This window comes from Stomoxys calcitrans, chromosome 4 (assembly GCF_963082655.1).
Source record: "Stomoxys calcitrans chromosome 4, idStoCalc2.1, whole genome shotgun sequence".
Classification (NCBI taxonomy): Eukaryota; Metazoa; Arthropoda; class Insecta; order Diptera; family Muscidae; genus Stomoxys; species Stomoxys calcitrans.
In genome coordinates this window covers 120070016-120085934 of record NC_081555.1, presented here as the reverse complement: position 1 = coordinate 120085934, position 15919 = coordinate 120070016, and positions in this window count along the sequence as shown.

The window sequence follows — 15919 nt, the reverse complement described above, 5'->3', positions numbered from 1 at the left end:
TCCTACCGACCGTTTCACTCTTCCACAATGTTAACTCGGACTGCGTCGACCCGAAAGGCTTTAGGTTAACCAAGTTTATTGACGGCAGTCTTCTAGCCTTCACCGCCAAATCGTCTGCCCTTTCATTTCCCATTACTCCGTTATGGCCCGGCACCCAAACGATGCGGATTTTGCCATCCTCAGAGAAGGCGTTAATCTCCTCCTTACACTGCAAGACTGTTCGTGACCTTACCGTAATGCCTCCAATGTAGTACAGCCTTTTTTTTTGTCCATAGGCAGGTAAATTTCGACAATAGGATGAACCGAACAATATTTCCCTTATAAACCGATCTGAGAATTAAATTTCTAAAGTGCGCAGAAGAAACATTTTTCACCCGGCACTCAAATGCCGACTATTAGAAAATTAAATTTTTTATGGTCTTTAAGGGCGGCATCAAAAAAAAATATATAAAAAAATTTTTTTGTTTAATAATTTTTATGACTAAAACGTTCTTTTGATTGTCCTTTACTATAAAAAATTACTATTGATTCAAAACGCAGAAGAAACATTTTTCACCCGGCACTCAAATGCCGACTATTAGAAAATTAAATTTTTTATGGTCTTTAAGGGCGGCATCAAAAAAAATATATAAAAAAATTTTTTTGTTTAATAATTTTTATGACTAAAACGTTCTTTTGATTGTCCTTTACTATAAAAAATTACTATTGATTCAAAACTATAAATTTTTCTACGCTTTCATAGCTTTAAAAGTCGATACCTCCACTAATTTTTTTCTTAAGAACTTGTTGAGGGACACCCTTTCACTAAAAGCGAAATTCGGACTAATCTGTAAATTTAGTTCACCAAAAGCGAAATTCGGACGTAATCTGTAAACTCAGATCCAATATTTTTTCTTACAACGAGAGCCGAGAATATTATTGAAGTTAATTGGCCATTTTTTTAACATAAAGTTTCAAATATTCCTAGTAATTTGAATTTTAAGAATCATGAATCATTACTGGTACATGACATACTTAGGAGCACTTACCCTACATGACAAAAAAAGGAGAATACATATGAGAATACATGCAACAAGTCTTTTCTATACAGAAAGTGACAGCATCATCTTCATCTTTGTCTAATGGCAGCTTTACTTAACTCACAACTTTTACACTGCCACTCTAAACGAATTTTAGCAGAATGCCAAATTTTCTTAACAAAACACACATTCTTCCCCTCGTTCACGTTCAATAATAAATATTCTCTACTTTAGAAATACGCTCAAGTCAGTGAATGCCTACCCCACCTCCCACTATGGACCAACAACAGTAGAAAAACAATGTTCTGCTTATTCACTACTTATGTTCTTTTGCAAACAAAACACATTCAAACAGGAGAGAAACAAAAACACATATATCTTTTTTCAGAAGAGAAACAAAAACTTCTATCTTCACCTCTCCCATTTAACTTCAGTATGAATATACTCTTCATAGGTTATACTCTCTTACAAATGAATGGTTACCCCACCTCCCACTAGCAATTGTCCAGCTAAAAGCAACCAACACAACACGTTCACCTTCTTCTTCTCTTTCTTTTCTACCACAATGAGTATTCGCCCAAATTTGAGTTTGTTTCATCTTCTCTTATTTTCTAACAGAATTTCAACAGAAAAGGTACAAAAGCAAACACATACTTTGAAGGTGCAGTATATTTGCATGGATCCCGTTATCATTTGGCTGTTTCTTTTTTTGGTGTTTCTGACTTCAGATTAAGATTTCCAAAAACACTTCTTTAAAGATTACATACCTGGAGATTTCGTATGGGGTTAAGAGCAAAGACAACTTGGCGGAAATACACTTGACATTTGCAAAAACTTCTACGCATGTTACGCTGCCATAAATGAAAGTTTTTAAAGGTTTTTGTTATTGTTGTAGCTGAGTGTTGTAACAACAACGACAACAAAGATTTTTTATTTTCGTATTGCAAAAGTTTATAGAATAATATTCCAAAACACCAGACTTTGCAAGCACACGCGCAGCGACGAAAGCAACCGGACGATCGAATTGAGGACGAATAACTAATTTTGGGTTTTCTGCAGAGTTTGAGCAAGGTGGCGTTTTGATACTCAGTTATTGGGGCATGTTTGAAATGGTGGAAATTCAACTGCATTAGTGTTGTTGCGTTTATTTTTTTCTTGGGTGGTGAATTTAGCCCGGAGGTGGGTGGTATTTAAATGTTTAGCTAACAAATAGGGTCTTGATTGAATGAAGGGAAATTCGAGAATGCTCAATTGATTCGATAATATTCAACCAAATAAATGTAAGCAATTATATTTGACTATTAAATATTTTTAAGTCATATTAGCCCAACGTTCGATTTTTCTAACACGAATTTTGCAGGTTTTTAATTAATTTTTTCTTTATTTTAATTTTTATCTTATTTTAAAAGCATTCTCTGGCTAATGTAATATAGAATTTTCCATAGAAATTTTGGTAGAATATTAATCCAAAATTTCAAAGCAATTTTTTCTAAAGAAAAAATTTCAATGAAATATTCTTTAAGACAAACTTTCAATGAAATTTTCTCTAAAGACAAAATTTCTATGAAATTTTCCCTAAAGACGAAATTTCTATGAAATTTTCTCTAAAGACAAAATTTAAATGAAATTTTTTCTAAAGACAAAATTTCTATGAAATTTTCTCTAAAGACAAAATTTCTATGAAATTTTCTCTAAATTTTCTCTAAAGACAAAATTTCTATGAAATTTTCTCTAAATTTTCTCTAAAGACAAAATTTCTATGAAATTTTCTCTAAAGACAAAATTTCTATGAAATTTTCTCTAAAGACAAAATTTCTATGAAATTTTCTCTAAAGACAAAATTTCTATGAAATTTTCTCTAAAGACAAAATTTCTATGAAATTTTCTCTAAAGACAAAATTTCTATGAAATTTTCTCTAAAGACAAAATTTCTATGAAATTTTCTCTAAAGACAAAATTTCTATGAAATTTTCTCTAAAGACAAAATTTCTATGAAATTTTCTCTAAAGACAAAATTTCTATGAAATTTTCTCTAAAGACAAAATTTCTATGAAATTTTCTCTAAAGACAAAATTTCTATGAAATTTTCTCTAAAGACAAAATTTCTATGAAATTTTCTCTAAAGACAAAATTTCTATGAAATTTTCTCTAAAGACAAAATTTCTATGAAATTTTCTCTAAAGACAAAATTTCTATGAAATTTTCTCTAAAGACAAAATTTCTATGAAATTTTCTCTGAAGACAAAATTTCTATGAAATTTTCTCTAAAGACAAAATTTCTATGAAATTTTCTCTAAAGACAATATTTCTACGAAATTTCCTCTAAAGACAAAATTTCTATGAAATTTTCTCTAAAGACAAAATTTCTATGAAATTTTCTCTAAAGACAAAATTTCGATGAAATTTTCTCTAAAGACAAAATTTCTATGAAATTTTCTCTAAAGACAAAATTTCTATGAAATTTTCTCTAAAGACAAAATTTCTATGAAATTTTCTCTAAAGACAAAATTTCTATTGAAATTTTCTCTAAAGACAAAATTTCTATGAAATTTTCTCTAAAGACATAATTTCTATGAAATTTTCTCTAAAGACAAAATTTCAATGAAATTTTCTCTAAAGACAAAATTTCAATGAAATTTTCTCTAAAGACAAAATTTCTATAAAATTTTCTCTAAAGACAAAATTTCTATGAAATTTTCTCTGAAGACAAAATTTCTATGAAATTTTCTCTAAAGACAAAATTTCTATGAAATTTTCTCTAAAGACAAAATTTCTATGAAATTTTCTCTAAAGACAAAATTTCTATGAAATTTTCTCTAAAGACAAAATTTCTATGAAATTTTCTCTAAAGACAAAATTTCTATGAAATTTTCTCTAAAGACAAAATTTCTATGAAATTTTCTCTAAAGACAAAATTTCTATGAAATTTTCTCTAAAGACTAAATTTCTATGAAATTTTCTCTAAAGACTAAATTTCTATGTAATTTTCTCTAAAGACAAAATTTCTATGTAATTTTCTCTAAAGACAAAATTTCTATGAAATTTTCTCTAGAGACAAAATTTCTATAAAATTTTCTCTAAAGACAAAATTTCTATGAAATTTTCTCTAAAGACAAAATTTCTATGAAATTTTCTCTAAAGACAAAATTTCTATGAAAATTTCTATGAAATTTTCTATGAAATTTTCTATGAAATTTTCTATGAAATTTTCTCTAAAGACAAAATTTCTATGAAATTTTCTCTAAAGACAAAATTTCTATAATATTTTCTCTAAAGACAAAATTTCTATGAAATTTTCTCTAAAGACAAAATTTTTTATGAAATTTTCTCTAAAGACAAAATTTCTATGAAATTTTCTCTAAAGACAAAATTTCTATGAAATTTTCTCTAAAGACAAAATTTCTATGAAATTTTCCCTAAAGATAAAATTTCTATGAAATTTTCTCTAAAGACAAAATTTCTATGAAATTTTCTCTAAAGACAAAATTTACCAATAGCTGTACGGAGCTCCTTCTTGCCTTCTTTCAGTAATAGCCTCGCCTTCTCACGGTCTGGATCCCCCCATAGATTTTTCGACATCCTACCAACCATTTCGCTGTTCCACAATGTTGCATGCGCATTCGTCGCCCACGCTCTTAACTCGGACTGCGTCGACCCGAAAGGCTTCAGTTTAATGCGAAATTGCACATTTTGCACATGAACATTCCACTAAGGAACAGGGGCAAACTTCTCACATATCAACGAGTGCAGGAGGGGAAAACCACCTCTGAAAATTTTTTTGGTGGTCTCGCCAGAATTCGAACCCAGGCGTTCAGCGTCACGCTAACCTCTGCGATACGGTGCCCTCCGGGCATCGGGTTAACCAATTTATTGACGGCAGTCCTCTAGCCTTCACCGCCAAATCGTCTGCCGTTCATTTGCCCTTACTCCGATATGGCCCGGCACCCAAACGAAGCGGATTTTGCCATCCACAGATAAGGCGTTAATCTCCTTCTTACACTGCAGGACTGTTCGTGACCTTACCGTCCTGCCTCCAATGTAGTAAAGACTTTTTTTTTGTCCATAGGCAGGTAAATTTCGACAATAGGATATACCGAAGAATATTTTGATATATTTCCCTTATAAACCGATCTGGCAATTCGATATCTGAAGTGGGCAGAAAAACATTTTTCACCCGGCACTCAATTACCGACTACTAGAAAATTAAAATTTGTATGGTGTTTAAGGGCGGCATCAAAAAAAATATATATAAAAAGTTTAGATTAATAACTTTTATGACTAAAGCGTTCTTTTGATTGTCCTTTGCTATAAAAAATTACTTTTGATTCAAAACTTTCAATTTTTCTAGCTTTCATAACTTCAAATGTCGATACCTCCACAAATTTTGTTCCTAAGAACTTGTTGGGGGACACCCTTTCACTAAAAGCGAAATTCGGGCGTAATCTGTAAACTCAGATCCAATATTTTTTCTTACAACGAGAACCGAGAATATTATTGAAGTTAATTGGCCATTTTTTTAACATAAAGTTTCAAATATTCCTAGTAATTTGAATTTTAAGAATCATGAATCATTACTGGTACATGACATACTTAGGAGCACTTACCCTACATGACAAAAAAGGAGAATACATATGAGAATACATGCAACAAGTCTTTTCTATACAGAAAGTGACAGCATCATCTTCATCTTTGTCTAATGGCAGCTTTACTTAACTCACAACTTTTACACTGCCACTCTAAACGAATTTTAGCAGAATGCCAAATTTTCTTAACAAAACACACATTCTTCCCCTCGTTCACGTTCAATAATAAATATTCTCTACTTTAGAAATACGCTCAAGTCAGTGAATGCCTACCCCACCTCCCACTATGGACCAACAACAGTAGAAAAACAATGTTCTGCTTATTCACTACTTATGTTCTTTTGCAAACAAAACACATTCAAACAGGAGAGAAACAAAAACACATATATCTTTTTTCAGAAGAGAAACAAAAACTTCTATCTTCACCTCTCCCATTTAACTTCAGTATGAATATACTCTTCATAGGTTATACTCTCTTACAAATGAATGGTTACCCCACCTCCCACTAGCAATTGTCCAGCTAAAAGCAACCAACACAACACGTTCACCTTCTTCTTCTCTTTCTTTTCTACCACAATGAGTATTCGCTCAAATTTGCGTTTGTTTCATCTTCTCTTATTTTCTAACAGAATATGCAACAGAAAAGGTACAAAAGCAAAAACACTTTGGAGGTGCAGTTAATTTTCATGGATCCCGTTATCGTTTGGTTGTTTTTTTTGTTGGTGTTTCTGACTTCAGATTAAGATTTCCAAAAACACTTCTTTAAAGTTTACATACCTGGAGATTTCGTATGGGGTTAAGAGCAAAGACAACTTGGCGGAAATACACTTAACATTTGCAAAAACTTCTACGCATGTTACGCTGCCATAAATGAAAGTTTTTAAAGGTTTTTGTTATTGTTGTAGCAGAGTGCCGTAACAACAACGACAACAAAGATTTTTTATTTCCGTTTTTCAAAGCACACGCGCAGCGACGAAAGCACCCGTACGATCGAATTGACGACGAATAACTAATTTTGGGTTTTTTGCAGTTGAAGCAAGGTGGCGTTTTGATACTCATTGGGGCATGTTTAAAATGGTGGAAATTCAACTGCATTGGTGTTGTTGCGTTTTTTTTCCTGTGTGGTGAATTTAGGCCGGAGGTGGGCGGTATTTTAATGTTAAGCTAACAAATAGAGTTCGAGAATGCTCAATTGATTCGATAATACTCAACCAAATATTTTTAAGCCATATTAGCCCAACGTTCGATTTTTCGAACACGAATTTTGCAGGTTTTCAACTAATTTTTTCTTTATTTTAATTTTTATCTTATTTTTAAACCATTTTCTGGCTAATGTAACACTTCAACTAATGGAAAACATTTTTATCTGGAGATAGTCTACAATATAGATAGTATATACCGTATATATAGAATTTTCCATACAAAATTCGTAGAATATTAATCCAAAATTTCAATGCAATTTTTTCTAAAGAAAAAATTTCAATGAAATATTCTCTAAAGACAAAATTACAACCAAATTTTCTCTAAAGATAAACTTTCAATGAAATTTTCTCTAAAGACAAAATTTTTATGAAATTTTCTCTAAAGACAAAATTTCAATGAAATTTTCTCTAAAGACAAAATTTCTATAAAATTTTCTCTAAAGACAAAATTTCTATGAAATTTTCTCTGAAGACAAAATTTCTATGAAATTTTCTCTGAAGACAAAATTTCTATGAAATTTTCTCTAAAGACAAAATTTCTATGAAATTTTCTCTAAAGACAAAATTTCTATGAAATTTTCTCTAAAGACAAAATTTCTATGAAATTTTCTCTAAAGACAAAATTTCTATGAAATTTTCTCTAAAGACAAAATTTCTATGAAATTTTCTCTAAAGACAAAATTTCTATGAAATTTTCTCTAAAGACAAAATTTCTATGAAATTTTCTCTAAAGACAAAATTTCTATGAAATTTTCTCTAAAGACAAAATTTCTATGAAATTTTCTCTAAAGACAAAATTTCTATGAAATTTTCTCTAAAGACAAAATTTCTATGAAATTTTCTCTAAAGACAAAATTTCTATGAAATTTTCTCTAAAGACAAAATTTCTATGAAATTTTCTCTAAAGATAAATATTTCTATGAAATTTTCTCTAAAGACAAAATTTCTATGAAATTTTCTCTAAAGACAAAATTTCTATGAAATTTTCTCTAAAGACAAAATTTCTATGAAATTTTCTCTAAAGACAAAATTTCTATGAAATTTTCTCTAAAGACAAAATTTCGATGAAATTTTCTCTAAAGACAAAATTTCGATGAAATTTTCTCTAAAGACAAAATTTCGATGAAATTTTCTCTAAAGACAAAATTTCTATGAAATTTTCTCTAAAGACAAAATTTCTATGAAATTTTCTCTAAAGACAAAATTTCTATGAAATTTTCTCTAAAGACACAATTTCTATGAAATTTTCTCTTAGGACAAAATTTCTATGAAATTTTCTCTTATGACAAAATTTCTATGAAATTTTCTCTTAGGACAAAATTTCTATGAGATTTTCTCTAAAGACAAAATTTCTATGAAATTTTCTCTAAAGACAAAATTTCTATGAAATTTTCTCTAAAGACAAATTTTCTATGAAATTTTCTCTAAAGACAAAATTTCTATGAAATTTTCTCTAAAGACAAAATTTCTATGAAATTTTCTCTAAAGACAAAATTTCTATGAAATTTTCTCTAAAGACAAAATTTCTATGAAATTTTTTCTAAAGAAAAAATTTTTATGAAATTTTCTCTTAAGAAAAATTTTCTATGAAATTTTCTCTATAGACAAAATTTCTATGAAATTTTCTCTATAGACAAAATTTCTATGAAATTTTCTCTAAAGACAAAATTTCTATGAAATTTTCTCTATAGACAAAATTTCTATGAAATTTTCTCTAAAGACAAATTTCTATACAATTTTCTCTAAAGACAAAATTTCTATGCAATTTTCTCTAAAGACAAAATTTCTGTGCAATTTTCTCTATAGAAAAAATTTCTATGAAATTTTCTCTAAAGACAAAATTTCTATGAAATAATAAAGGCAAAAATTTCCATAAAATTTTTTCTAGATACAAAAATTTTAGAAAGATTTTGTTTTTAGCAAAGTTTCTCTAAAATTTTCTCTAAAATTCCTTGAAATTATGTAATTGGAAAACTTTCATTGAAACGTTGGCGAATATTTCATAGAAATTTTTTCGTAAGAGAAAATTTTGTGTTTAGAGGAAATTTTTCATAGTAATGTTGTCCCTAGTGAACTATTCTTTGAAATTATGTTATTGGAAAATTTTATTGAAACTTTAACTTTGGAGAAAAATTTTATTGAAATTTTGTCTTTAGAGAAAATTTCATAGAATTTTGTCCTTAAAGAAAATTTCATAGAGTTTGGTCCTTAAAGAAAATTTCATAGAATTTTGTCCTTAAAGAAAATTTCAAAGAAAATTTGTCGTTACAGAAAATTTCAAAGAAATGTTGTATTTAGAGATAATTTTAATGAATTTCGTTTTTAAAGAATAGTTCATTGAAATGTAGTCTTTGGAGAAATTCTGTTGATTATTTGTTTTTAGAGAAAATTTCATTGTAATTATGTCTGTGGAGAAAATTTGATTGAAATATTGTCTTGAAACAAAACTACAATGCAATGTTGTCTTAGTTTCTCAAAAAGTAGTTTTTGATTGCCGTTAAAATGCAGTCAACCTTTTTTTCATATACAATTTCATCGACTTAGGCTTCAATTGAAACTTATATTTAATCAAACTTAGTTTTTTACAAGTTTCGTTGAGATTTCATTGTTACAGAAAGTTTAGTCCAAATTTTCATTTCGTATAATGGATCTCTGGTTTAATCTCACAAAAGTGTCCCCAAACTTCAACATTAAACTTCTGTTTCACACACACACTACACAAAATAATTTATTGACTTTAAAGAGAATAATTGAGGGAATAAACTTACCTCACAGTCTAAAGGAGTAATTGAGAAAGGAACAGTTGCATTTATTTGTTAGGCGGCTGTCATACCCTCTCCCCTTCCATTTCATTTTCGTATTTCTGAAAACCAAACAAAAATCTCAAATCAGTACTCTACGAAGTATTGTATTGTTGTTGTGTTTGTAAGTATGTTGACAGCACCAAAGGAAAGAGTGAAAAAAACCCCATAAATTCACTCAAAGTATATTTAAAACTCTTGATATTGTTCTCATTTTCGTTTCTCTTAAAACCAAACACAAAGCACAAATCAGTTCACTGCGTTGTATTGATCCCGTTGTGGTTGGGGTTGTGTTTGTTAATATATGGACAACACCAAAGGAAAGGGTGAAAACCCCCATTACTTCCCGCAAAGTTTATTTAAAACACTTTTATAACATATATAATTAAGTTGTTTGCAAAACAACACTTTTCCTTTTAAAGTTTGCAATATTTAAGTAAGAATCAATGCAACAACTTAATTGTACTTACTAATGCAAAGCGAAGTTTATAGAAAAATGCACACGATACAATACGAACACCCGATTCATTGAATAGCCGCACAAACACTAAACTGGTGTCTGAGTTTGAGATGGAAACAGGTGGTTGGTAGATGTAAGGGTTGCCAAGACTTAACTAATTATACAGAATGTCAATTATACTGCAGCGGTATTAACGACATTCTGGGAATTGAAATAGCTTTAAATTAACTAGTTTTCGAGTCTATGCGAAAACAGACAGTTGTTGTTGTTTTTTATGTTAAAGATTTTGCGAGGTTTTGTTTTCATGGACAATTTTACCAAAATTTGATTTTACACATTTTGCGCAAAATTTATTCGCCCTTGAAATAAATCATCAGATATTGTCCGGCTGCAGACCGTTGGGTTTTTTTTAATCACAAACAGAAAATGTGTTTTTGCTTTTAATATCATATGACTGGTTTCCTAGATCGTGATTTCGTTTGGTACCACTAAACTCGTCAGTATTATTTGTCAAAAAAGACATGTCTTCTAGGTTGAAACTATGCTCAAACGCTGGGTTGCTAGTATTTTTCCGTCCCTTGTCCCCAAAAATCCCCAATTTGTGAAGTGAATATCCCCAATAAAAATCCCCCAAACAATTTTGAAAGCCTTTTTTTAAAAAAAGTAGACAAAAATATATTTTAGTGACGATCAAACCTCCTTAGAATGGATGTCACGTGACGACAAGGTTATACAAAGGTCGGCTTTATTTAGCATTATACATTGAATGCAAGTCAGGTGTATTGGAAAGATAACCATGTTGGATTGGCTAAATAGTTATCGGTATCATGCAATAAAGGTCGATAACACGTGCTTTGCACTGTACTGAATAAAAAACTGGGTAATCTTTAATTGATACAGTTGGTGTGCTTCATGGTGTATTTGGAATGCTCATTATAAAATATGTATGTAAGTAAGCCTTTAAAAGCGTATCTCTTAGTAGATTTCGCTTCATTTTAGTACAGTGTCAAATTAAAATTCTTGACCTCCATACAAAATAGGGTCAAACACGGACTATATTTCGGTATAGTTGCCATAAAGACCGATCTCGTAATGAGAGTTCATGAGCTTATTTAAGACGTATTTTTGATCAAATTACAAATAGATTCATACATTAACTCACACCGATTACATTTCGATTCGAAAGTTATTAGGTTATAGCTGTCAAATTTAACATGAAGCCTATTCTAATCCATCAATATTTAGGCCAAATTAAACAATCACACCAAATGCGGTGCGACAACATATCGCCCCCTAACCGCCAAAAAGGTGTAAGTGACCAGAGCAAAACTTAACAGAGGAAGTTTTTTATTTAAAAAATCTTAGAATATCTTAAATCGAAATATGATTTTTACATATGTATCACTTCTTTGGCTGAAACATATGTTGGTAAAAAAAAATTGTGCATTTAAATAAAGATAAAGGTATTTTTGACACTCACATCTTTTTCGCGGTCACATAAATGACCTCGTTTTAACTAATTTAAGTGCAATTAATATCATTGTTTGAATGTGAGCTGGAAGTCTCAATTTTAATCCGATATCAATGCAATTTGGAGCAGAAAGTCGTATTAGATACCAACATGATTTTATTTGGATATAGCTGTCGTATAGACCGATCTCCCGAATTAGGGTCTTAAGTTCATAAAAGCAGCATTTGTTATCCGATTCCTATGAATTTTGGTCTAGATCAGACCATATTTGAATATAGCTGCCATATAGACCGACCTCCCAATGTTTGGTCTTGGGCTCATAATAGGCGCACTTGTTATCCGATTTCACTGAAATTTAGAACAGGGATTTGTATTAGGGTCATCAATACACTTTCCTAATATGGTCCAGATCAGATATTTTATATAGCTGCCGTATAGACCGATATGCGATTAAAAATAGGAAGAATGGGCCCAAATTGTACTTAATATCCGATATCAAAGAAAATTGAAACTGTGAGTTGTTTATGACAACTCAAAACACTTGCCCAATATAGTCTAGATCAGAACGTAATATGTATAAATGTATAAAGATTTCTCTTGTGTTATAAATATTGCTTTTTTGATGAAATGTAAGCCTAGTTGTAGATTTGGAGCGGACTGAAGTAGCCGAAACTGGGCCGCTACGCTTCCTTCGTCCTAAATATATAAACTCCGTAATATTCTCCCAAAGTCTATTAATTCCAATCCTATATTTTCTAATCGACCCATAATTCCGTCTTGGAATATGACCTTCGTACTTTACGCCCTTTATTTGCGTCCCATATTGTCCCGGAGGACCAATATGGGTTTATTGGTGACCACTGTACATTCAAAGACTTTAAATTTGAGCCCAGTATTGTCCCGGTCGGCCAATATTTCCCTTTGGCGGTTTGCTCAAGCGTGGGGCACCCCTCAGATACTCAGCCCTTCTTTTAAACAATCGATTCGTACTCTACTTCCAAATATAAAACGTTTCAGTATGATATAATTTGTTGAGGTACTTGTGTTTGGCGAAAATAATGTAAGTGTCCTTCGCTGTCACAAAATAAAAATGTCACTTACATTAAAATTGTTTTTGTTGCAAAATCATAGGAATCGGGAGCTGACGACAGTTATCGATTCCTATTAAAAACTGAAAATCCAAAAATTTAGCACTGACATCTTTTTGGTGGTAAGGGACGATATATATATTTTTTATATATATATTTTTTAAATTTTTTTATATATATATATATTTTATATATATATTTTTCTAGTTTTATATTAATGCTATGGATTTTATTTTTTAAACAAATACTTAGATTTTTTTAAATTAGAGTGCCGAAGATGCCGCCTTCCAAGTTTCAAAGTGCTGATTTTTCGTTTGCATGGCAGCTCTGACTGGAAGTCGTTCACTTACTTATTTTGTCAGCGGGGAGAGTGAACGACAAATGTTTTTTAGTTTTTTCTAAGCAGTAATCTGCTTCTGTTTAGTTTTGAATTGACCAAATAAAGACAGAGAGCAAAGGCCATTCTTACACTCCAGCAAATGTTTACTCAAAAAGTACATAACACACCTCTTCTGTCTTTTGTCACTCTTCACTGAAAAGCTGAGGAGGTGATCGGGAAAGTGAATTTTTAACAGATGAATTTTGCATTTTGGTCCAGTGTCAATGGGGTGGCTTACTACATCAAGTGAAAAATTGCTTTTCTCTTTCTCTCTTTCATTTTAACTAAACTGAGAAAACTCTGTTTTTATTTATGTTGTGTTTTGGAGAGGTAAATCAAAGTAGGAAGTTGTTAGCATTGCTAACAGGGATGATAATTTTGATACTTTGGTACTTTATTATTAATAAAAGTACCACGATCATTTGGTACTTCTTCGAGATTAGGCAATTTTCATTATACATATGTATTTGAAGGCTCAAGAAAGAAAAAGAGTTGAAATTTTATTATTGGCATAGCTTTACCTATCGGCATTAACAAAATAGCATTAATTGGAATAATAAGTTGTTCCTGAATATTATTAGCGATATAAACCGGCATTTGAATAAGTAAAAATACGTTTTCAAATCGGGATCCTTAGAGACCATGATTGAAAGAAATGTAGAATGGGCGAATGCAACTAATTTATCTATCTATCTTTCGAAGGAGTAAAGCTAGGCGCTTGAAATTTTTGCAAAATTACTTCTTATTTATGTAGGTCGGTTGGGATTGTAAATGGGCCAAATCGGTTCATGTTTTGGTATAGCTGCTATATATACCGATCGTGGACCTTGACTTCTTGAGTTTCTAGAGGACGCAATTCTCTGCCGATTTGGCTGTAGTTTTGCACGTGGTGTTTTGGTATCGCTTCCGACAACTGTGCCAGGTATAGTTTAAACCAGTTGATAATCTGATATAGCTGCCATATAAACTGACCTTGGGTCTTCACTTCTAGAGCTTCTAGAATGCGCAATTCTTTTCCGATTTGGCTGAAATTTTGCATGAAATGTTCTGGTATGATTCCCAACAACCGTGCCAAGTATGGTCTAAATCAGTCCATAACCTGAAAAAGCCGCATATAAACGGTCTCCGATTGGACTTCTTGAGCCTCTAAAAGACGCAATTCTTATCCGGTTTGACTGAAATTTTGCATGACGTGTTTCGTCATGACTTCTAACAACTATGCTAAGTAGGGTTTAAATCGGTCCATAACCTGATATAGCTACCATATAAACCAATCTTGGAGGGTTGTGACGAATGGGGTTCAAGTGATCATAATCCGTTTGAGATTATGGTCACTTCCAGCGATCGACGGACTCGGTTTCTAATAAGACAAAATTTTTAATGAAATTATCACTAAAGACAAAATTTCAAGCTAAATTTCAAGGCAAATTTTTAATTAAATATTCTATTAAGACAAAATTGTAAGGTCATTTCCTTTTAAGATAATTTTTCAATAAAAGGCTAACTTTACAAGGAATTAAAATTACATTTTTTTAATAAAATTGAAGTTTTAACAAAATTTTTACTAAAAACTAAATTTCAAAAAAACTTTCGTAAGGAATAAATTTCAAGGATATTTTTCTAAACACAAAAATTTCAATGAATTTTAATAAAATTGTTCCTTAAGACTAATTTTTAATAAAACTATTTTTTTTTTTAATTTAAATGACATATTTTTGATAAAAAATAATTGTAACTTTTTTGTTGAACGACACATTAACAACATTTTCTGCAAAAACAATATTTCGATAAGTTTCCCTCTAAGAAAGAATTTCCTTAAAATTTGGACAGGTAAGTGTTGTTCACTCTCTCGTTCTTTCTATATTCGAAATATTGATAAATAATGTTAACAAAAAACAGAAAGATTTTGACCTTTAATTAAAAAACTGCATCAATATTTTATTCTAAAACATTTTTTTAAAATTTTTTTATTTTTGAAGCATTTTTCTTATTTTGTTCGGAATCGGAATTGTAATTTTCTCGACCCCGAAGCCCTTGTTACAAACGGATTGACTAGATTTGAAGTTCCCAAAACTATGGTGATCAATATTTTAGTTTAACAATTTGTAAAAACTTGAATAGTTTTAAACAAAATAAAGGATGACTCATGAGCCATCCCACAAAATTTCCATTAAACATAACATTTAAAAATTCAAAATAAAAAAACTAACTTTAAATAAAAAAAATATTAATTAGAACTTGTAAAATGCACAAAAAGCCGATTTTTGGTTTAGATTTATGTCTATACTTGCCCTCAAATTCCTCTCATTTTTCACCTAAAGAATTAGAATTTTTATATATTTTTTTATATATAAAGTTAGCACAATTTTCCAGAACACACATGCATGTTGCGACGAAATTTCTTGCAAATGAAAATAAGCAACCATTTTCTTTAAAAATTATATTTGAAAAAATTTTTCAATGAAAATAAAATGTTGATCAAATTTTGTATGTAAAAAATTTTAAACAAAAACAATTACACCAACATTTTTCAAGTTTTTAATTTTTAGTTAATTTTTAAGAATTTTTCATGATTTCTGTTTTTAATAAACTTTTTGAAAAAAAAAAAACAATGACCATATGGAAAACCTTCAATAACTAAAGTTTAGTTCTTAACTCACAACTTGTACATTAGACTGTAATCGAATTTTAACAGAATGTTAATGCTCGTTCACGTTCAATAATAAATATTCTCTTCTTTAGAAAATCGCTCAAGCCAGTGAATGCCTACCCCACCTCCCACTATAGAAAAATAAAGTTCTGCCTATTCGGTTCGGATTTGCAAAAGCAAACTGGAGAGAAATAAAAACAAATGTATCTTATTTCAGAAGTTAAAGAAAAATGTCTCTCTTCACCTCTCGCCTTTAACATCTGTAT